The sequence below is a fragment of the Anas platyrhynchos genome, chromosome 5 (genome assembly GCF_047663525.1).
Source record: "Anas platyrhynchos isolate ZD024472 breed Pekin duck chromosome 5, IASCAAS_PekinDuck_T2T, whole genome shotgun sequence".
Taxonomy (NCBI): Eukaryota; Metazoa; Chordata; class Aves; order Anseriformes; family Anatidae; genus Anas; species Anas platyrhynchos.
This window is the reverse complement of record NC_092591.1, coordinates 25,287,781-25,310,886: the sequence shown is the minus strand read 5'-3', so window position 1 is coordinate 25,310,886 and position 23,106 is coordinate 25,287,781. Positions and strand designations below refer to the sequence as shown.

At 38.3% G+C, this 23,106-nt stretch overlaps 1 protein-coding gene across 15 annotated transcripts in view; it reads left to right on the top strand.

The window, feature by feature from the left end:
* MIPOL1 (mirror-image polydactyly 1) overlaps window positions 1-23,106 on the top strand; it is a 188,567-nt gene that overhangs the window by 142,342 nt on the left and 23,119 nt on the right. Inside the window, exon 14 of one of the 15 annotated variants that reach the window (XR_011809604.1) lies at window positions 18,260-18,420. The exons of the other annotated variants lie outside the window; for them this stretch is intronic. The gene's annotated coding sequence lies outside the window, so the exon portion shown is untranslated. The remainder of the gene's footprint in view (window positions 1-18,259; window positions 18,421-23,106) is intronic. 15 annotated transcript variants of the gene reach the window in all.

Here is a 23,106-nt window from a genome sequence, read left to right as displayed (position 1 = left end):
TCTAATGCATCCTAAAGTGGATGTAACTCAGAGTCCTTGAGTAGCTGAGGTTGGCAGGGACCTCTAGAAGTCATATGGGCCAACCCTGCTCAAGCAGGGCCACCTAGAGCAGTTGCCCAGGCCCTTGTCCAGACCGTATTTGAATTATCTTCATGGTAAGATTCCACAAACTCTCTGTTTAAGATACACTGACTACATGTGCAAGCACGCTGTTTGGAAAGCCACCTAGAGTTGAATCTGGTGAGTAATGTAAAAGGGAACAAGAAAGACTCCTGTAAGTACTTAAGTAGTGATGTTTGAAGTCTTAGGTCTATCTTTTGCCTTGGCTAGAAATGAATTAAAAAGATTCTTAGAAACATCTTAACATTTCAGTTGCAGTTTCACATATGGTGCATGAATATCTGCAGCCTCTGTCATCCAGTAGTCCGGCATTACTTTGAATGCATACTAAATGAAGTAGATGAAGAAAAGAGTATATGGCATGTGTGTGTAAAACGTTAGGGAACTATATCAGACTGAGTGTGAGATGACGACAATAATCATAAATGACAAAACAATGCATTTTCTCAGGCCAACTAACTGACCAAAAACTTATTGTTTTTGTATATGTGGAGCCTATTTAAGAAGTACTTGTGTAGATGTCTACTAGGTCTTTTTATTTTCTTTTACTGATTGTAGGTATAACATTAAGTACTGAGAGTATTTTTCAGGGAGCCTGTTTTGGACTGAGATGGAAGTTTGATGCTTTGATCCAAGTGAATTGGCAAGATGATTTGCTCTTTAAGACAACCTTACCTTGGAGTTATTTCTCTTTTGGACTTTAGAGCTCCCCAGGAATCACAATATGGGCCTTCACACATGTTCCACTCCTCATCTGAACCACAGAACTGCAGTGAGATATCTTATTACACAGACCGCACGTTTACTTCACCTACTGTTCCCTCTTTCTTTTACCAAATTCTCCCACTTTCTGTCATCTCTGTGGTGCCTTGCCCACTATGACAGCAGCTTGGGAATTTTGGCACCATTTGGTGCCTTCTCCTGGTTCTCCTCTTAGGTATTCCTTGGCCTTAAAAAAGTATTTTCTCCTACTTCTCATTTGTTTCCTTGTTTGGACCAAGACTTCCACATCATCCTTTAACCTAGAAGAAACAAATTTAAGAAAAAAAACTACTAGAGGCTAATGTTAAAGTGTACAATAGATACCTGAAGCTGTGCCTACATGCATAGCAACATTTTAGGGGTTTGAGCATAAATGTAACAACTATCAGCATATGTTAACTTTTGAAGGCTTACCTGTGCAAACAGTAACACTAAAATGTGTATCTTTATACTGATCTGTCTTTCATGAATATTAGTATAAGCCAGAAAAGGCTGAATATCTTTAATATCTTTTCATTATACAAAATCAGGGAAGAGATATTTAGTTCCAGATTATCTGTATGTGTGAACATGCAACTGTATATATACACAGACATGCTCAAAGGAAGGAAACAAGTGCAAAAAATCCTTCTTTTTTTTTTCTTTTTTTTTTTTCCCTCAAGGAAGATGATCCCTGGTATCTAGACACTGCATACATTTTTATGCCCCCAATACAACAAAGCTATATAAATTAGTTTAACTTCTACAGAGGACAGATGGTATGGTCAGGGGGCTGCAACATTTGCCCTGTAAAAAGAGACTGAGTACTGCTTCTGAGCATAAGCCTGGGAAAAAAAAAATACATATATATATATATGTATATATATATATATATATGTATTATATTTATATATTTCTTAGGCGGCTTCAGAGAACCTAATAGAAGCCTACCTGTATCTATGAGGAGGTTGTCAGGATGGATGGGCCCTTCAGAGTTCTGCATGGCAAGAGGGTGAGAGACAACAGACTTGAATTGGAACAAGACAGTTCCAGGCTTCAAGACCAGGTTAGGTGGGGCTTTGGGCCATCTGGTGGGAGGTGTCCCTGCCCAGATCTGGAGGATTGGAACTAGATGGTCTTTTAAGGTCCCTTCCAACCCAAACGATTCTGTGATTCTATCTGTGATTCTATGGTAAGGAAAAACTTTCTCAACACAAGGGATGTTCAGCAACAGACCAGGTTGTCCAGAGAGGTTTTGCTGTCTCCATCCTTGGAGATTTCCACTGATAAAGTTAATAAAGTCCAGAGTAACCCAGTCTTTTGAAGCAGAAAGTGACTCCTAGCTGGAACAGGAGTTTCATGGAAGACAGGAACATCCAAACCAAAATTAAAATGAACTTTGTGCAATAAAAGATTGATTTGCACTTGAATTTTGACTTTCTTAAAAGACAGTACATCCCAGAAATAATCTGTCTCTTTTTAAAGGGAAAGAGAAGTAAAAATGAGGAAAAAGTGAAAAGGAAGAGAAATCTAAGTCAGACACAGAAGGGAGAGGAAGTTGGCTCAGAATAAAGTTGGGCAAGTTCTCTGCTTCTGTTTATTCTTTTTATATTGTTCCTGTGTAATGTCTCAAAAGGAAAAATGGATTTTCTGTAGAGTAACATCAAAATGCATATCAGAAATGAAAATTTGCATAACAGTTAGGAACAGTATAGAGTTTCTAGCTTACGAGGAAAATTGTTTCACCACAATGCTCTTTAAGCTAGGGATTAATGCAAATAGTAGATCATCAATGACTGAGGAAGGCTATATCCAAATAATCAGTTTTGAACTATGAAGGAGTGTTAATCCCACTACCACTTTCTCACATAGTTCTGTTGTTTGAATGTCGTCATATGTTTTTAATCTTTTCAGTTATATGGTCTGTCCATTTTTATAATCAGTTTCCTTGTATTTCAACAGTGCTCCAGAAGTATACTTTTGCTACACATAAAAATGCTGACAGAGATATATGCTGTTGCATACTGATTATTTTTTCCACATATTAGATAAAACAGCACAGCTGTGTGTGAGAAATGTATCTCTATACAGGGAAGTACATATATATTTTTCCAAATCAAAAAAAAAAAAAATCTATGAAAAGCTCTGGCAACATTGGTTTTCATAGGCAAATAATTTGAACAGAGTATAACTAGTACAGCAAAATGTACACCTCTAAGATGTCAACCCCCATTGTAATGAAAGATAAAAGAGCAAAATGTAAATGTAGGGGTACTTAAAAGTATGTTTTTTATAGGTTTCATGTTGGTGTCAGAGGCAGTGAGACTCAGTTCATTAAAACTACTGTTTGCTGTACAAGATGTATAAGAAATATATATTTGTGTCAGTTTACACGCCTTTGAATGAAACTGCTAAGAATAAGAATTGGTATGTTCAGCAGCAGGTGTTAATAAGGGTTGTAAGGTAAAATTTAAGGATGCATGTAGTAACTGTGAGAAGTTATTTCAATGATATATAAGAGCTTCCTTTGTGATTTAATCCAGTACTCTAAAAGCTATGTATTTGCCAAGTCTGATGTTCCCAGGGGAGGAAGGACAGTAAAAACTTTGCAAAAAATTTTTATCCAGAGGTTCTTCCAATTTGCAGTTGAAATGTATAAGATGCAGTTGAAATGTATAAGATGCAGAAATAACTACAGGCTGGAAGTCACAAACGTACATTTACTTCAGTGAATTTCCTAATAAACAGACATTTAAAAAAACTTGCAACAATAAAATCAAATTTAATAATTATTTTTTACTCTCCTGATGCTGAGATTAAGTAAAGATCTGAAAGAAAGATCATAGTTAGTAGAGATGGAGTTTTAAGGGCAGGTGCATGTCACAGTCTCAAGAGTTGTACATTGCAGAGTATTTAGGATCTGCAAGGTACACCCACCATGCAAGAAAAAGGTATCTTTACAACTATGTGACAGTTTTCATTAATGAAACAGAAGTCTAACTTCAGTGAGACCCCTTCTAATAGTAAGCACTATGATCTGAAATAAATATTTTTAGAAGCAGACATTCAGTCAATATGGGTAGCTTCTCCATCAGCATTGCAAACAGAATTGTTGCTCCCTAACCAGTTGTATCATTTTTAAAATTTATTAAAAAGGTTTAAGTTTTTAATCTAAAAGCTTCTGATGCTGATGATGATTCATTTAGAGTGGGATTCATGATTTATGTAGCATGAGCAAACAGTTGAAAAAACAATTGATTTTATGGAGATACATATATTCTTTTTCCCACAAAGTCTGTTGTAAAATGATGTGCAGGTTAATATTTTTAACGATTGAAATTGATAGACTTGAAAGAGAAACGAATCAAGAGTTTTTTATGATTTCCTCAAATGAAAAACATATAAGCACAGGGACAAACTTAATTTTCATTTTAATTACAGAAATAAATCACCCTATAACAGGAGAAATAGATGAAGAAATATGCTTTGCAAGGCCGTATTTGCACTTCTGGGAAAAAGAAAAAGGCTGTATTCTGTTCAAGCTCTGAATATAATGGTGCATGTTAATTTCCATGTTCTTTAGGTTCATGGCCAATGTTATGGATTATAATACTTGAGTGATACCATTTCATCCCTGTTCCATGGGCCTGTAACAAGGATCCCTGTTCCAAGGATATGTAACAGCATAATTCTTGCTGTTAGACTGTCCTCTTGTTCCAGTTGTAAGGACTATTATAAGCTATAGATTATTCTACGTAACATCAGTAGTCATCCTCTTATATTCTGTGTAGTTCACGGGGACAGTAGTGGCAAGTAAATCAGAATACAACTGCCTAAATATTTAGTCTACTGTTCTCTGACTGTCCCCTGCTCAAATATTTCAGCCTCTCTGATTTGCCACCTCTGTCTTTTTCAGAGATTTCTCCAGTCCAGATTTATCTCAGGGTGACATGATGTGCAGCAGGAGATGGGGTTCCTTTAATGTCCAGTTTCTCAGTCCGAATTAACTGGAACCCATTTACACTGGGATGACTGAGGCTGCAGCCATGAGTGCAGAGCAGTGATCTCAGTCCTTCCTCTGCAGCTAAAGCAAGATACCTTGAGCACTTGCCACTGCAGTTTACCTGAGAGAACTGGTCTTTCCATTGCTGTTTTTTTTTTTCCTCACTTTTTCTTTTATGTCCATTGACTCATTTTCCTGCTCTTTTCATTCTGTCTGCACACTGGAATTCTGACACTGCTGTTGTTTCAGTATTAGTTGATTTAAACTTACTATAATGTGGCTAGTTATGGTCATTAAGAAGAATGACCAGACAGTGTATGGTATCAGTGTAAACATACTGTTACTTTTGCAGAGCAATTTTGGGGAGATCAGGATAGAAGACAACAGCTGTGTTTTCAGTATTCTGTGTCCCTGCAGCAGTAACTTCTGTTTTATCCAAGGCTTTCAGACACTGACATCAAATGTAAATCTTGAGCTAAGTAAATCTCCCACTTCTAAGCAAAGGAGAGATTCTCTTTTATATCAAACAGATGAGATGCTGGCATGTATTATACAGTTGGAGATGGTGCAATATGTCTTCTTGCGAAGGAACCTAACCCTCTACAGTGTTACCGAGCCCAACATATAGAAAAAAAAAAAAAAAAAAGGCTCTGTAAGGGGATACTAAGGTTTTTGTTTGTTTTCTGTTACTCTGAAAAAACTCAGCTGTGACCTAAGCTATATTTCTTAGTTGATTCTCTACATATAAAGTCCCACTGATTTTTTCTATGGAAGGTTTCAACATGCACTGAATAAAGTTTTAACCCCCACCCTTTTTATTTATTTATTTTACCTAAATAAATGTGCATTTTCCCAGTTTATTGAACTGAGTGCTGAAATTGGTCGGGATTTAGAGCCTGCAGGTTCTAGTTCTCCTTCGGTTATCATGCCACTTTCCATTGAAGTTCTGCAGACCCAAAAGTATTGCTGTTTTAGGTTGGTGGGGTCTTTCACACTTTGTAGCTCTGCAAGCATTTTCCCACTGGTAAGCCCCTCTTTTTTGCTTTCCTGCCTTGTATTTCTTGTTATCCTTATGTATTTCACATTTTATTGAATTTATTATCCTCTTCCCCTTGCCCCATTCCTAGACTTCATGTTCTCTAGCCTGGAATTGATTGGTGTCTCCTTCTGCAGTTGCTTTAATTTCTAGCAATAATTGCCAGGGAGACTGACTTTATAAATCAGTGGATAGTGAGCTTTCTTGGGAGTGTGTCAGACCAGACTCTCATATGCAGTTAACACTTGACCATTTGCCCAGAAGAGGGATGGTAGAGAGAGGCTCCAGTATAGATCATAGGCTTGGTGTTTACAGCACCTATTTGGCAGGCGATGAAAAGGCAGAGCAGTGTCTGAGCCTGTTTGGAGGGGAGATTTTTTGTTTGTTTGTTTGTTTTTGTTTGTTTGTTTTGTTTTGTTTTGTTTTACCTCCCAGTGGAATATCTTAGCCAGCAGTGGTCTCTGAGCTTCTTCTCTCTCATTCATTTAGAGACACACACACAACAAAACAGACACAAAAGTTTTTGAAAGTTTCTCTTTTTGTCCTGACATGATTTCAGAGATTTTCCCATCATATTGGGGGGGGGGGGAAAAAAAAAAGTTGCAGCCTGGAAAAATAATTTCCTTCTGAGCTTTAGTGATTTATAAAAACTTAGAGGGAGAGGAAGCACTGAACTGTCAGAGATCCCAGCTGCCTGGTGGAACAAGCTAGCCCACGCCATCCCAGTAACGAGCCCTGGGGTGGATGTAGCACACTCAGATTGCCTTGTGCTGCTGTTGACTCAGGCATGGATTGGTCTGACCTATATTCCATGAAATCTTTGTGCTTAATGTTTCCATGGGCTGGCTCTTGTCCTTCAGAGGTGCTTTGCCAATAGAAAACACTAAGCAGCAGGTCTGAGGAGGAATGTGGGCAGAGAGAGCATGGACTGAAGTGATTAACATGCTCTGTGATGGGGTTTTAACTCGGACTATTCCCTGGGCTATGTCTGTTACTGAGTGTGTTATATTGGAAATCTTTCTCCAATTTTTAAAACTTGTTGTGGACCAACCTGCCCTTTGTTGTGCCAAAAACATTAAAACTAGAAGCACCCTGCAGCGTATTATACTGTATTTCATCAGACTTGCACAGACTTCTTCCTATCTGCTTCTCTGGGGTAACTTGAACTAAAAGAATGATTACCTTGTCAATGTTGCTGTTATAGACCTTTTCAGATGAGTTTCTGCTCTTCTCTAAGAGCAGGGATTTGCTTGACAGAAAGGAATTCCTTGCCAGTGGATGCTGATATGGTCCTGTGACTCTGTATGCAGCGCCGGCTGACTTTCTGTTAACAGCTCTCCCTGGTTCAGGCTGATTCTCTTCCCCCTCTGTTTCACCTTGGTTCTCTGTGGTTTTCTGTTATGACTTCCTTGGTTTCTCAGTGAGCTGAAAAGTCTAAGAAGTGTAATTTTGTTCTGTGCTTTTTGGAATAAGTACTTAGCTAGAGGTTTCTAGGAATTGTTTTTCAAATTTGTTAAAGCCTAATAAAGTGGAATTATTGGAAGAAAGGTTTTAAGTCTCTGGAATAACCACCTACAAGCAACCAGCTGACTACTGCTGATAGTTTGGAGATTATTAATGTAAAGTATACTGCTGTAGAAGTACTTGTAAAAATTAAGATGTTGAGATCAGAGAAGTTAATATCTGTTTTATATATATATATATATATATATACTTGAAAAAAAAATGTTGGAAAAGTTGTACAGAGCATTTGCAGGATTATGAAGGCTGTTACCTGGTGGAAAGGGTATGTGACCAGAGGCTAAATGTTCTGGTTCTGCAACTGAAATGCTGAGTGAATGTTGTTAATTCACATCACTAATCTCTTTCTCAGCTTCTTTATTTGTATAAAATGAAGTATTACCATTTTCCGTCATGCCTTTAGAGATCTATGGAGTATCAAAATGTAGGTCCTCTTACTTTAAAACCAGGGAAGGAAAACAGACACAGGATTAGAAAAATCCTTCTCTAGAGCAAGTTAGAGAAATACAGAAAAAAGATGTGTGTAATAAGATGTTTGAAAGGCAAATTTTCCCATAAGAAATTCTGAAGAAAATCTAAAACTAGAATGAAAAGAATTTGACTTTCCAATAAAACATTGTATTAATGGGAATTTCTTTTGCTATGAATATGATACTTAGAAATAACGTAGTAACATTGTCAGAAGGACTTTAAATGTCATTTGTTTTCTGTTGATTTTCACAGGACATGTTTTTATGTTAAAATTCAATTCAGTGAAAAAAAAAACATCATTTTGACTTATGTTTTGATTCAGTTCTCTTCAGCTGAAGAACTGAAGCAAAACAGCATTTAAAGTGAAATGTGAAGGTAACAGGAAAACTTTCACTTAGAAATTTGCCACAGGAAGCCAACTTTTTTTTTTTCACTGGAATATACATCTGCCAGTAAAAAACATTTGTTTGTTGAGAAGACTGTCTGCATGAAGAAATTTCAGGCAGTGCTAGACATAACATTACTTTCCTTACTTTGGGTTTAGCCCTGCTCCCAGTTGAGTCACTGGAAAACTTTGTTTAGGAAACAAGTAAGAATTCAGGCGGGAAGAGAAATCCTCTGCCTGTGGCAGAAAATGAGCCAGAGGACTGCCTACCTATTGTGTTAACAGAGAAGCTGAGAGTAAGATATTTTTTTCTATTCAGTTGTTTGTTTGTTGTTGTTGTTGTTTTTCAGAGGTTTTACTGAGTTGCTACATGCGTGTCCTGTTGATGCCTTTCACTGGAAAGTTCTCTGTTTGTACATCCCCAAGCTACTTTTCTAGCTAACAGATAGAGATCTGTGTTTTGGAAACTGGGGGTTTTTAATGTTATGTCCAGAATTACATAATGGTGTGTTATTCATCTGGTATGGATAATTCCTCCAGCATAGGTGTGGCGGCTTTCATTTTTAATGTCAGGTGTAGGGATGGACTTGAAGGTTTCAGTCAGTTTTCCAGTGAAGAAATGGGCCTGCTGGGATCTGCACAATCCTCAGCCTCTGAAATATTTGAGTAAAATGCAATATATTAGTAATGTTTTTCATTTATAAGCTGTGGTTCATATTGTTAGGAGGGGAAGGAGAACTGGCCCAGAGCACACGGTTAGTTTTTTTCCACTGCCACCAAGACCAACACATGTATGCAGCAGGGCAGTACTGCTGTCTCACTGGCAGAGAAGCTTGTCTGGCTGTGAGCGTTGAAGGAAAAGCCAGAGGAGGGCAGGTAGGAAATTATGCCAAGTGAATAATCAGTGATCTATTTTCTTTGACATCAAAGTGATTTTAAAGTACTTCTTCCCCTACCTGAGCTACTTCACATCTTGTTTTTGTCTGCTTTGAACCTGTTCTATATCAGTAATACAGATTAAAGCACGACCACCCACATATGTTTTCACTGGCAACACAGAAGTGGTGGCAAACAGTGACACAGAAGCAGGAACAAGCATTAGTAGGCAAGGGACTAGAAATTGCTGAAGGAAAACATTTTGCCATACTGCGGCCTGAAAAATCCCTCTCTGCCAGGTGGACAGACAAGCACATGGGGTCTCCTCTTGTGTCACGTCAGAAGCAAAACTCTTCACAGCCTCTCTAGCTAATATAATTGAACTTATTTTTTTTGAATTTGCAGTAGGTTTGAAAGCATGCTTGGGAGTAAGGAAGAATTTTTTTTCACTATGCCCTAAAGCTTGGTAAGGGCTTTATTTCTTAATTTCTCCTTTTTCACACACCTAACTGGCCACAGTTAGCATGAAGGCTACTGAACTGAGAAATACAACATTGCAGTGTCTGATGGCAACATTTTCTTTTGGCAACTGGTGGCTAGTGTCCTCAGTGAATAGAAGGCCCAGTAATCAGATCTCAGAAGGAAGAGAAACCCACAAGTCCTGGAATCCCAGGGTGCAGTCCACTGAGGCTGATGGTGATTAGAGCAAATGAAGTCAAGGTCTGCAACACAGAATCCACCATCTGTGTCTCTTCTGTCTTCAAGAGAGGAAATTTTATGCAGTTCTTGTCACTTTTTTAGTCTCTAGGGCTGCTGCTTTTTTTGAGAGAGAAATTTATTGGCTCTGATAATTTCAAGATTTTTGATTCATGCTCGACATTATTGCTTCCAAGCTTGTGAAGTTAATAGCATGTATCTGCATCATTCACTAGACAGCAGGATGAAAACACTGGCCACCACAAAGTAAGCTTTGAGGTGCCCAAATTGTTTCAAGAGTTTGTGTATGAAATAATTAGGACAATTGTGTAAAATGTTTGTAAATATTAACATCATAAAAGCTGTAACTGTAAGGGATCTCTCTCTTTTCAATGTAAATTTGTATTCAGTACTGGCCAAACCAGACTACTATGTGTAAACAGTATCTGCCCAACAGCCAATAGAATAAACCATAAATACAGTAGTTTATTTGCGATTTGTTTGCTCATCTTCTGTATCTTTTTTTCAAAACAAAGTAGGAAAGTGGTAGTGAAAAAAAGAAGGGTGCTCATTTGACTTTTTATTATTTACTTGTCATGTATTTGTTTTGTTAGTATTTCTGGCACTTGTAGCAGGAGAAAAATGTTTTATTTCATTTAGTTTTATTTTATTCTTTGAAAATAACATAGTAAAAAAAAGTGTCGGGTAGAAACAAAGTGTACTCACAGTTGGATATTACTGTTACAAGACAGGAGATGACAATGGTATCTTTTTAGTATATCTGTTATCTGTGGTGTCATTAAACCTAATGATGTGCTAAATAATAAAAGCAGCCTTATCACATCATAAGGCCTTGAATTGTGTCTTGAAGTTGCCATGCCTGTGGGTTCTGTTTAGCTTTCAGAAAAGGGTTTGGAGTCAGAAGAAGCTGCAGTTCAGAGTGCGTTTATGTGATCAAAGCTCTTTAGACAGATGGCTGCTAGCACTCCAAAATGATTAAAATATGTTCCAAGCAACATCAGTCTGTGGGCTTGGGGACCCAACCTTTCATTAGTCAATAAAGGGTCTTGAGTTCTTGAAAATGAAATCTTTAAAAGCTAATAAGGCTGCTGGTTTCCTCTGAGCTGTTTCTTCGGATTTGCAGTAGTGGATTGGACTTGGGCCAGTATCTGTCCAATAATATAAGGCTTTAAAAAAAAAATCTGGTTACAAGAGACCTCCCAGCAGATCTGCCTGTTAAACAGTGTGGCCGAAATTTTCGGTCTTGAATATGTAAGTTCAGGCACCTGAGTTTGCATTTAGGGGGCTGGGAAGGGACCTGAAAGTGCCCCTTCAGGTCACCAGTCACTCAGTGGAGGATTAAACGATAGGCATCTGCACTTGACTGTTTCGACCTGTTCTATTTTATTCTTAAAACCTTGTGAGTTGGCCTAGCATCATTTCCAGAACATTTTCAGCATACCCTAAACAAGATACTGATTCATTAAGCAAGTTTCTCAGAGCTTTTAGAAATCAATAATATTGTTTATAGCATTCCCGAGTCCTGTCAGTACTTGTGAATTATGAATGTGCCATAGTGTGGTTCGGTGCTACAGCGCAGTAGGGTTTATTCTGTTGTCTGCAGCAGGGTTACAAGAGAGAGCAACTGGGGGCTTGTGCAAATGCAAAGTGTCTGTAACCTCTGTGTGTCTATGTGAGAGCAGTAGCAATAAATGTCTGTTCAATAAGGTATTTAACAAGTCCAAGCCTTCTGTGTGTTTTTTTTTTCTCTGTCAGAGAAAAGACCCCTCTCACAATTTGAAAATTTCTGAACTTGATGTTCTTGCCCTATAGACTCTATACAAGACATAAAATCTGAAGGTATGCTTGTTCTCCCAATTTCTCGAAAGTCCTTCAAGATTTAGCCCACTGCTAACTTAAAGAGAGTGTATAAAATACAAAATAAAAAAATAAAATCAGTTTTGACATACATCAACAGAAGCAAAGCAAGTCACAGTGATCCCATTAGCTCAGTGTGATCTCATTAGCTGGATTGTTCACCCTGTCTTCTTTCACCTTGGGAACAGTTCTCACATTCCTTTTGTCAGTACTTGATGGGGCCAGCAACTGAAGTTCTTCCCCCAGACACACCATAGTTACTCAGAGAATGTCATACTTCATTTCTCTTTCCCATGGTATCTCCCTGAAGGTTTTTTGTGTGCTTCAGTTTTAACAGTCAGTGATTTTTACTTATCATAAGCACAGGCAAGTTGTTATTCTCTTTTGTTAAACATACATCAGATTTTGCATTCTCATTATTTTGGTGAGCTGATTTCTTTTTCCTTTTGTTGTTAAATATCTGGTTTGTGTTTCCCAAAGCTTTTGTCCACCAAACAAACCCATCATATTCTTTGCTTTTAGAAATGACTTCTGAAATGAATCATATTCTCACTGAAAAACATAAAGCTCTATGTTTTTAACCTTCTTCTTCCTGTGAACCCTTTTTTTCCTCAGACAAAACTAACAACTCATTTTCCCTGGAGTAAGTTGCACAACACAATAGTCTACACTAAAAGTTCAGGACGTAGTGGACATACCTCTTTCTCTTAATGTCTCCCTTTCTGGAGGTCTTTACAAACAGATACATTTACCTTGGACTCTGTCCCATTTCAGTGTGCTCTAATGTGTGCTTGTTACTTTCTCTTTATTACTATTTCCTTGTGCCTCCTAAAATTTAGGCAGTTGATCTAACCACCTAAATGAGTGAGAACTTCAGGGTAAGGAGATACACAAAGACTTCATCAAAGTGCTATGATTTTAAGGTTTGATAGTTCCTGAAGAGCTAGCACTAGGAAAGGAAATTAGAAAGAAGATATTCATATTGTCTTGAGAGAAGACAACTAATTTCTCTCATTAGAAATTATGTCTACCCTCTATACCTCCTAAGGTACTAGACATCATATTAGTCACTTTTCCTTTTACTCTAGGGAATCATATAAATCCTTTATATCCTACATAGCCTGTGTCACTTCTTTCTTGGATCGTTTTCTTGAACTCTGTTTCCAGATGCCATGTAGTGAGAAAATGCCACAGAGTGCTCCACGTGTACGCTCAGATCTGAGGATTTCCTGCTTTAGTTGGACCCAATGATCTCTCGAAGTCCCTTCAAACCCCTACAATTCTGTGATTCTAGGAACCAAGCAGGACTTCTAGAGCAGCATGAATCTGCAGTGATGTATGATTTTTACATGTTGCCAAAGTGTTTTACGGGGTCTTCTGCTTTGAGTATTCTGATTTACCATTGTTTTCATCCAGAGTTGCAAGTCGGAAACCTGTAAATATAAAGTCCTAAAGGTCTCTGTTTGAGGAGTGAAAATGAAGGGCCTCTTTTGGAATGTTTTTTCTTTGCCTCTTGATTCCCCTCTCTGTAAGATGTGAATAGTGCTACTCATACATTTTTGGAAAATACATTGATTTAAGTTTTCTTTATTACATTCTGCTACGAGTTAAGTGAGGGAAACCTAAATTTATCACAGTAGCTATTGTATTGCAGCAGGCCTTCTAAAATGCAAGTACAGAACTGCCTTTTCCAGACAAACGATATACTGTGAGTGCCTCATTAATACATTTAATGTTTAATGACCAACTGTTTCTCCTGCTTCCTCTAAATTACTGTAAAGTTACTATTCCACGGAGAGAAAGTAGCTTTTTATTCTGGAGAAGACTGTGGCATTCATTGCTTTGAGTGAGAATGTAATCTCAAATAGTTCATAATATTTCCCCTGCTAAAAAGCAGCAAGTATTTGAAATGCTTTGAAATGATGATGCTGCAAGACAGAAAATCTTTCTAAATATGTGAGTGCAGTTAGTTCAGATTTAGTGAAATTTTTCGTCAAATCAAGGAATATATGTTCATAACTTTGTTGTAGAAATGCTGCAGAGTTCCTTCTTTCTGTTTGTAATACTGCAGCTCTTTACAATTAGGGGGAAAACTGGTTTAGCGAAGGAGGTGTTGAGCCTGCCAAAGTTGATGGAGTAGAATTTGGATAGCCATTTAGTGTGGGACAGCTAGACAGGAACAGAGAACCATGTAAAATGAGTAGGTTGCTACAGATTTATGCTTGCCAGAACAAAACAGGTAAACTGTGAGTTTAAAGATCCTGATTAAGATTTGCAAACTTAAATAAAAACATGCCTTTAAAAACTCTAGAAGATATATATATAATGATAATTATTTTGAAGATTATTCTGGAGGAAGGTTACAATAATGTAACCTGGAGGAAGGTTACAATAATGTAAAACACTTCAAAATGATTTTTACTGAACTAATGCTTCAGTAATGGACGTTAATACTGTTGACTTAATTCGTGGATTGAATGCAAGCAATTTAGACAATAGATAGTATCAGGTGCTAATAGATCAAACATAATTACTCTTGATGAAATAATTTTACACAGTTTAACAAAATAGTTTCAATTATTTATACACTGTAAAAGAAAACACTGAGTAAAAGTGAAAATACTAAGGTTTCTCCTCTAGGGGCATTGTATGCATTTCTGAGTCATACTTTTTCTTCATAGCAACCTTTCCTCTATAACAGCTTCCAGTGCAAGTTATTACAATTCTTTTTGCATAACATAGGTCATATGAAGTTCAGCTGTAGGTGGGGCCACTGTAGTAGATTGGGGGACAGTCTTAATAGATCCGTTTCATTAATTAAGTCATGCATTTTTTTATTAACAAAACCTGTATGTCAGGTTTAGCCAGCTGGGAACCATTCTTATGGTTGTTATCTTTGTCAGAAGGAATATTGAGAAAATAAGGAATTACTGTACACGCTTTAACTCCTGATTAAACAGAGGAATGACATCCTTTCACCCGCTGTCCATGAAAAAATAACTTAAGGGCATATCATAGGCTTGATTTGGAGGATGTGATCTTACATATCTCATTAAGGCAAAAATTGTGTACATTGCATTCAAAATTTAACCTGAAGGATTTGTTTCATACCTAACCCATGGCCACTGAGATAAGCAAAGTCAAAATTTCAAATATCTAGATTATATATGGTTGCTTATTTTATTCATTTCATTTCATTTCAACTCTTCAAGGAACTTCTTGTTCTTCAATTTGAATGTATAAAGTAAGATTTTATTGTGCTTTTTCTCTTCTGGTGTTCCATTCCGAGAGATCAGAAGGAAGATTTTCAGGAAGCATTTTGCTATTAGACACAGAGAATGGTGTAAGCACCTACTGATGGCCTCAGCCTTCAGTTTCTTGATACAAAAATTCAAGTCATTTTTTACTAGGCTTTCTCCTGGTCCCCAACAAGAAATGCGCTGACTTCAACTATCATTAAGGAGGACTGAACAGAGGGCAGCTCTTGCCAGGGAGAAAGAAGTGCTATGGATTTGTCCCTCACTTGTCCGTCAGACAAAGGAGTTGAAAGATGGATGGTAACACAGTTCATAACATCTGATTTTTGCTTTCTTTTACTTCTGAGATAGGTTCATTTGACATCACAATCTGTTTCAATCGTATTCTGTAAAAGGGAATAATACAGAGGCTAGATTTTGATCCTAAGGTCTTTAGTCAAGTTACAGAAATACCTATTCTTCCTTTTAGCTCTTCTTCCCTACTGTCTTTAACCAAAGGAGTGATCTATTACTATGCTTCTACAGCTGTGACAGTAGAACAAGGATTATCGTGACATAGGAATTTAGTTCTCCTTCTTGAGCAAATGTTTCTGCTCCTATCAGAGAACAGAGGATTGGTTGAACATGTAGAAGTATAGCACATTACCTTTTCCTGTCTAAAAAATTAATAAATGTAAATTGAAGTGTCAGTTCAGTGCTAGCTATATTTCACAAGAGCTTTCATGCTCATTCAGGTTCCTTGTCAGGTCCTGAGAAAATAATTAATTCTTTGGTTCAGTGCAACCAATACATTTCCTGCTACAATGATTCACTTTTACCTGCTGGTTATGGAGAAATGATATGCTGGCCAAAAGAAGAAGCTGGAATTTTTCTCATGAACTCCTGCCTCATGAAGTTAACACTGCTGTTTTCCTCTTCACTCAGACTGAATTAAGTGCACAGCAATGTTATTCTTTTACAGATTTGATTTCAATAGCCCAGTGGTTGAAACTCATGGGGATGAAAGAAATGAGGTGAGGGAGACAGTTTAAAAGTTTTAGGATACAAAAATCAATTCATCTGTTTTCAGCATCTTTCCAACCCTTATACTTTGAAGCTCTGTCTTTACTGACTTTTCTCAGCAACAGCCAGTCTAATCACTCACATTCCACGAGGCTTGTGAATCACGCAATTTGGCTTTCAGTCAGTGAGCTATAATCAGCTGATGGCCCTTTTCCTCTGGAAGGATGCAAGGAATACCTTCTTGGGTAACAAAGCTCTTGGACTCATGGCAGGTGGGAGGCTGCTGTCACTGCTTGCACCTTACACATTGGTGGCAATGGTGGCTGAACCTGCTATGGGGAGGCAAAAACTGCCTCGTTGTGAGAAGCTGTAGTGTGTTTTCCAGAAAGGTCCTAAACCTGGATCTGTCTCCTAAAATTAAGCAGGCTGACATACATCACCAACACATGCATACTGTTAATTAGCTGTTTTGTATCTTCCTGTGAATAATAATTTGTGCCAAGATCTGAACAAAGATTGGGGCCTCAGGATTCCAGATGTGGCACACATAGATAACAAGAAGCAATCCCAGCCCCACAAAGCTTTGAATTCAACAAGGACAAAAAGCAAAGGAAGGGCATTTTTCTCCCGGTTTCATCATGGCAGGCTCAGATGTGCGTGTTGTGACTTGTTCAGTACCACACAGAAGATGTGAAACAGAAGAGGGAATTCAAGACAGAGCTCTGATCCCCAGTCCACTAAATCATTCCCCAGCATATGTCCTTGTTTCATGTTAGGGAGAATGGCCCAGACAAGTCTGCCCCATCACTTCAGTAAGCGTTGGTACAAACAATAGAGAAGTAGACTTCCCTTATATTAAGTTTCCCAGGCGTTCCCTTTATCATTTAAGCCATCGTTTCAACTGGCTTGTTTCATAGTGCTCAACTGTCCAAGGAGCTGTGTGATTTATATATGAATAAGGGTTTGGCAGCAGCAGCTAGGTAAGACATGGCTTACTGAGTAGCAATACATTGCCATTGTGTCATTCACGTGGCTTTCAGGAGGCAACTTTCTAGGTTATTTCTGCACAGCAGTCCCAAAACCATCTCCATTTTTGCAAAGGAGAAGCCATGATAGTTTTAAGGTAGACACTACAGGCATCTGTACTAACCTGGTTGAGGGCTTTCAGACTGCAGCGTTTGCAGTCTTCCTGGTGACTGCAGCCATCTCAGAGGGGCACATATTGCTGTTGACAGTACTGACAGCAGAGAAACCATGTGCTGGGCACACTCACATAGAGTGCATCAGTGTACCTCACTTCCTGGCACATTGGTGACCACAGCCAGGCATGTGCTGGAGCACAGGACACCTTGTTCCACCATGGTCAGAGTTGCTTAATATTTTTCAGTAACACTTGTGAGAAACATCAAACAAAATTGTTCAAGTACACTCTATTTTTCTGGGTATGGGGAGAAGTATACTCAAGAAAATATATATATATATATGTTTTTTAAAGATATTCAGAGAGTTTAACCCAACTGAATCATTCACTAACTGAGGGCAATGATAAGAGGGCAGAGCCCCATGTGAATCCCTTCCCAGGTCAGTTACACCGGGTTTCTAGCTTTAGGGCAACTCATCTCATCCATTAGATCATCTCTCTCTCAAATTCCATCTGTGTTTGATTATTCCATCTTTGAAACATGTTTCCATTCTTTGTGTTTCTTTTAATTGCATTCTCCTGGAGAGACACTTCTCTTCCATCTACTCAGCTGGATGTTCCTAGCTATGCTGGAAAGCAGGGCTGGCTTCTAGCCCTGTGTCCGAGACAGATTTGCCTCTTGCTTTTCTGGTTCAGTGGGGGAGTTAAGCTATGTGATCACAATAGCAAATCAGGACAGCAATAAAATTCACAATCATGTCTGATTTATAAAGATAACATTGTACTAAATACAAGATATTTTCTAAGGTTATTAGCAACAGGCTTTCTTCAGCTGGTCGTTTCTGAATAGTGCCATGCTGCCTGATTGATTTACAGGCCTTTATGATTTTAATTAATGCTGTTTTCATCAGAGACAATTACTATTGATTTGAAAACTCCTGGCTGTCCAGTTTATCTGCGCCAGTGTTTGGGAATTATTCCTGTGATCTTTATTTTGGAAATCTATTGAATAGCATCAAGAGCACTAAACATTTAAACACTGGGGAGAAAAAATAGTATTTATACTTCTGGGAAAACTTTTATGGTGATTCACATTTTGGAAGCTGAAACACTATCAATGTTTTATTCCCAGATCATTTTCCAAGAAAAAGCTTGGATCCACTCCTGAATCAGTTTCTTCAATATGCTTAGTCTCATAGTGAAGTTGAATCATGCAGAGAAGGCTGGAAGACTGTGCTGGTTGAGGGGATCAGGAGACTCCTCCATCCTCTGTCCTGTGGCGTTAGCACAGAGGTATGGAATAATCCTATGTAATTCTCTTAGGAGACATTCAGATCCTACCTGGCTGGAGCAAAGGTTTACATGCACTAGGTGTTAAAGAATCAGGATAAAAGTGTTTATCTGTTAAGTGAATTGCTTTGCACAGAAAAATACAAAATAAAATAACACTTAATAAAACTCATTAACTGAGAATATACCCATCTGAAAATGGGAGTATTCACTCTATGGGGGGAAAAAAGTCAGTGGATATTAATGTATAAAGGGTTGGGTTTTTCCCTGGTGAAAAGAAACTAAAAATCCTAGGCCATCTTGATGTGAGCAAGAGCTAGGAATTTTACAGAAACTGAAGCCTTGTAAGAAAATCTCAAATGTGCACTTGTATAACAGGTTTTGAGCAAGTCTGGCACAGTATCTACTACTACAGTATAAAGGGCTGGGTTCCTTGATGTATATTTCTAGTTGGCATTTTATCAAGGAAATAAACTTTGATTTTTTTTTTTCTGTGTGTGTGTGTGTGTGTTATGGGCATTGAAACTTTATTTTTTCTGTCCAAAGCTTTGATTTAAAAGCATTAGATCATTAATTTAAGTGCTTTTGCATAAGACTAAAATTGTAACTGAACAAATTATTTATGCAGAAAGAAGCAAGATAAAGTTTCTTTCAAGAGTTCTTTAACATATCAGATTGATAACAGTCAAAACACCTTTACTGCCATTAAATATTTACCAAGACTTGGCTTTTGGAAGAGGGGCAGTTCAGTGCAGTGTGTTTGGCTCCATGCAATGCTATTGATTAGCTATCAGAAGGACGTAGTTAATGGGTAACGAGGTATTACAGAGTGCTCCACATTCTTGTCAAGTCTTTTCTCTGAAGATGACCTAAAATAAAGTCAGTTACAACTGGTGATCACCCTACGACAGATTGCACAAGCTCACCTACGGTATGAACAAAAGGTTCACAAGAATCAGTTGACCAGGGCTTAAGCAATCCTTTCTAGTAGTTGTTGTCATCACTGCTGGACTTTAGAACCGAACATGTTTACATTTAATTAGAAAGAACACACAGTTTACATCGCACAGTAGCTATCAGTATCGAATCAGAATTGATTTCCGCTCTCTTTCTCAAATGACTGTTTCCTTCAAACTAATTAAAAAAAGGCACATGTAACAAAATGACTCATATAAATTTTAAAGCAAAGTAAACAGTATTCCCTGGAGACAAAAATAAAAGTCAACAGCACATAGTCATTACACTGAACTTGTTTTCAGGTGATTCTGATGCCCGTGTTGTGATCTATACCTGTGCTATCAGATTTATTTTATGTACATGTATATAGATATATGGGTGGATGTATATATGAAGTATCTACTGAGTGGATATTCTACTGAGTGGATACTCCACTGATTATGTCAGTTTTCAGGGTCAGGATTCTTATTTGTTCTATCTGAATTACTTCAGTTTATCCGATACAAGAGGTGATACACTAGTGTTAATGCGTTTTGTAGAAGGATTTTGTCCATTCCAAATAGAATTGTTTGTGTGTAGGTCGCACATGAAATGGAAATCAGAAGCCATTATCCTTACCAGTGAGAGGCTGTAAAAGAAACTAAAGGCACAAACCAAATTAGCCCTAACTTGATGCATAATTTCTAACAAAGATATCTCTGCTAGATTTTCTTAGCTCTGCAGGCAAGTCTAAATTCAAACTACGGTGACAGGAGATGTTATTTAAGTCTCAGAGCAGACATGCCTGACCCTTGAATGTGCACATTCTTTAACAGGAAAGATTTCCATGGCTGGCATTTTGGAGACTAGATCTTCAAGCCAGCCATGTACTGCATGCTGCCAAGTGCAGTGAAGTCAGAAAGAGCCAAGGGAGCTGCCATCCAGACCTGGATGGTGGTAGATGTGTGGATCTGTAGAAGCTGATCCTGACATGCCTGCTCTGAAGGCTAATGTCCATCAGTACCTGGTTTCCATATAACAATACCACATTTCCAATACCACAATACCTAGTTTCCATGTAAGAGGCAGTGTTCAGAATGAAACGCTTGGCAAGGATCACCAAAAAGGCACAAGCAATACATACTGTGTCCATTTTCTACCTGTTTAGTTGGTGTGCCAAAAGTACACCAACTAAATTACTATTTAGTACTATTAATTCAGCACACAACCAGTTACTGCTTTCTAAACTATGTTTAGCTTTGAAGACAAAGTGAACTGTTCTTAAAACTGATGTTGTCAAAAGCATACTGACGGTATGAAAAGTAAGCCACTATAACATTTAGGACAGGATCCTCCATCTTGATTCCACCTGGTTTGTGTTTCTGCAAATCCCTGACATAGGCAATTTCCCAGCTGGCTAACAGCCAGCATCACTGGCTTTACACCACCCACTTGCACACTCCTCCACTCATTTATGTCCATGGAGAGGCCTCTGGCAGCCATCAAAGAGCCCAGGATCTGGGAAAGTAGAAAAACATCTTGTCCCTGGGCTGCCTGTGCCCCTCCTGCCTGCCTGCCACGTTCAGCTGAGCCAGGATCCATTCGGTTGCAGTTATCATGTTAGTGCTGCCCAGGGAAGGCAGTCGGGATTCTGTGATATGCTGTACAATGTGGAGGTGTTGGCACCATCTTAAACATCCTTTATATTCAAATACTGAGGTCACTCTTGATGACTTGATGCCAGTTCTGTCTTCGATTAATAGATAAGGTTCCCTCTGTATTTGCAGTGTTACCTAAACAATCTATTACTGTAGGGAATAACTACAGTATTACAAATACTGCCTTAAAGTTATTTTGTTAACTAAAGCCATTGGCAAATATTTAAGAATGGACAAAGGATATGAATTGGCAATAAAGAGCAGATAAAAGACAGCAAAATCCTTTCTTGCAACTTCTAGTATGGTAAAGTAAGCACTGTACAAAATACAATTATTTTTCAAATATCAGATTAATTTTACATAGAAGCTAGGCTTCAGGGCTGGATAGTCTCACTCTGTGAATGCTAGACAAAAATACTCTACTACACCCAATTCAATGTCAAAACATGAGAGGAACATTTTAAAGAAAGTTTGGTTGTAAGAATAACATGTAGTCAAATAAACTGTAGAGTATCTACAACAGATGCGTTTGTGTTTAAAACACAGTGCCCTAATTTTTGGAAGAAATCTGATAGCCTGTGGATGTGTATATTGCAATTAACACAGGTACATCACGGAATCCTGGTGTCGTGTGAGTTGTGTTAATCTGTATCAAGTATTATATTCAGGCTTAAACCATAAAACATACAGTATTCTCTTCTGTAAACTTGATGCACTGTATCTGAGAACTGATATGTGTCTGAAAAAAGCTAATGCTTGAGTTATTGTCTGCCAGACTCTAATTAATCAGTTAGAGATCATAGAGGCCCCAGCTCCAGGTGCTGCTGGGGAGAGCATCTTGTGCTCAGGAAATCCAGAAGCACTTCTTGATCACAAGCTATTAACCATGGGTCTGCACTTCCCTGAAGAGGATAGTATCACAGCTGCAAAAATCTCCAGAATGCTTCCTTCTACTTATTGGTATCATATCATGTATGTTTTGCTTGGATTCTGTTTCAACCAAATATTAGTCATCCTTATGCTATTTCTGTGGGAGTCCTGGACCATTTGATGCTGTGGTGAACATGAGGAATGATAGGTGGTGCTGGATGTCGTGTGCGTATCACTGACATGAATCTGTGCTATCTGAGCGATTTACCTACTGGCCACATGAGGTGACTTTTGATTACTGTGCATCTCTGTAAGTGCATCTCTGTAAGTGAAGGGTTTGTAAAGGAGGTTTGGCTTCCAATTATTTCTTGATGAGAGCATGTCTCAGCAGTCTCTCAACCTCAAGAAAGGCTCAAATGATTAAATCGGGTGCCCTAGGTCCTTGCTACCTCTCCCAGGCTGGTCCCTTGGGAATGGTGTGGGTACTGCAGGGTGCTTGGTGCTTCGAGAATGAAGTGAGATCCAAAAGAGAATGTTTGATGCTTGAAGTCACCAGAAGACCATCTGGGTTTCACTTTTCCTAAATTCAAACAACGCTGGATCTAATATGCTTCAACAGTGACAAGTCCCTTTTCAGTAGTGAAGCTCAAAGCACCTTGCAAAGTCATTGCTCTTATTAAAGGTGAAAAGATTGAGGCCCAAGGACCACAGTGTAGTGGCATTTAATTTGTATATGTTGAAAAATGGAAATTCTAAGATGGATGATCATCAGTTCAAGTTTGCACTATAAATAATGAACGCGTGCTTCAATCATACAGCATGCAGACGATGCAGGTCACAGGTTTCTCCAGATCATTTCAGGAGAGAATGTTGAGATTCAACCTACAGTTCACCATGGATCCAAATTAAAAAGTAATTGAGATTGGTGGTAGGGACATGCATGATCAGTGCTTATCAATCAACATGTTATTCTGTAAAATCCTAAGCTTTTATCACTAGCTGACACAGAGAAGAAAATCATTAGTGGGCTCTGCCCAACAATTGCTTATCCATGGGTTTGGTGAGAGAATATAAAATACAGAGGATGCCTGAGCTCATCCTACAGATGAGGTAGTGACACTCTGTGATGGACTGTAAGAATGCACAGAACATAGCCTGTGTTATGCATAACATGCACTAATGTTGTCACATGGTCTGTGGCCTGTGCTAACACAGCTGGTGCCAT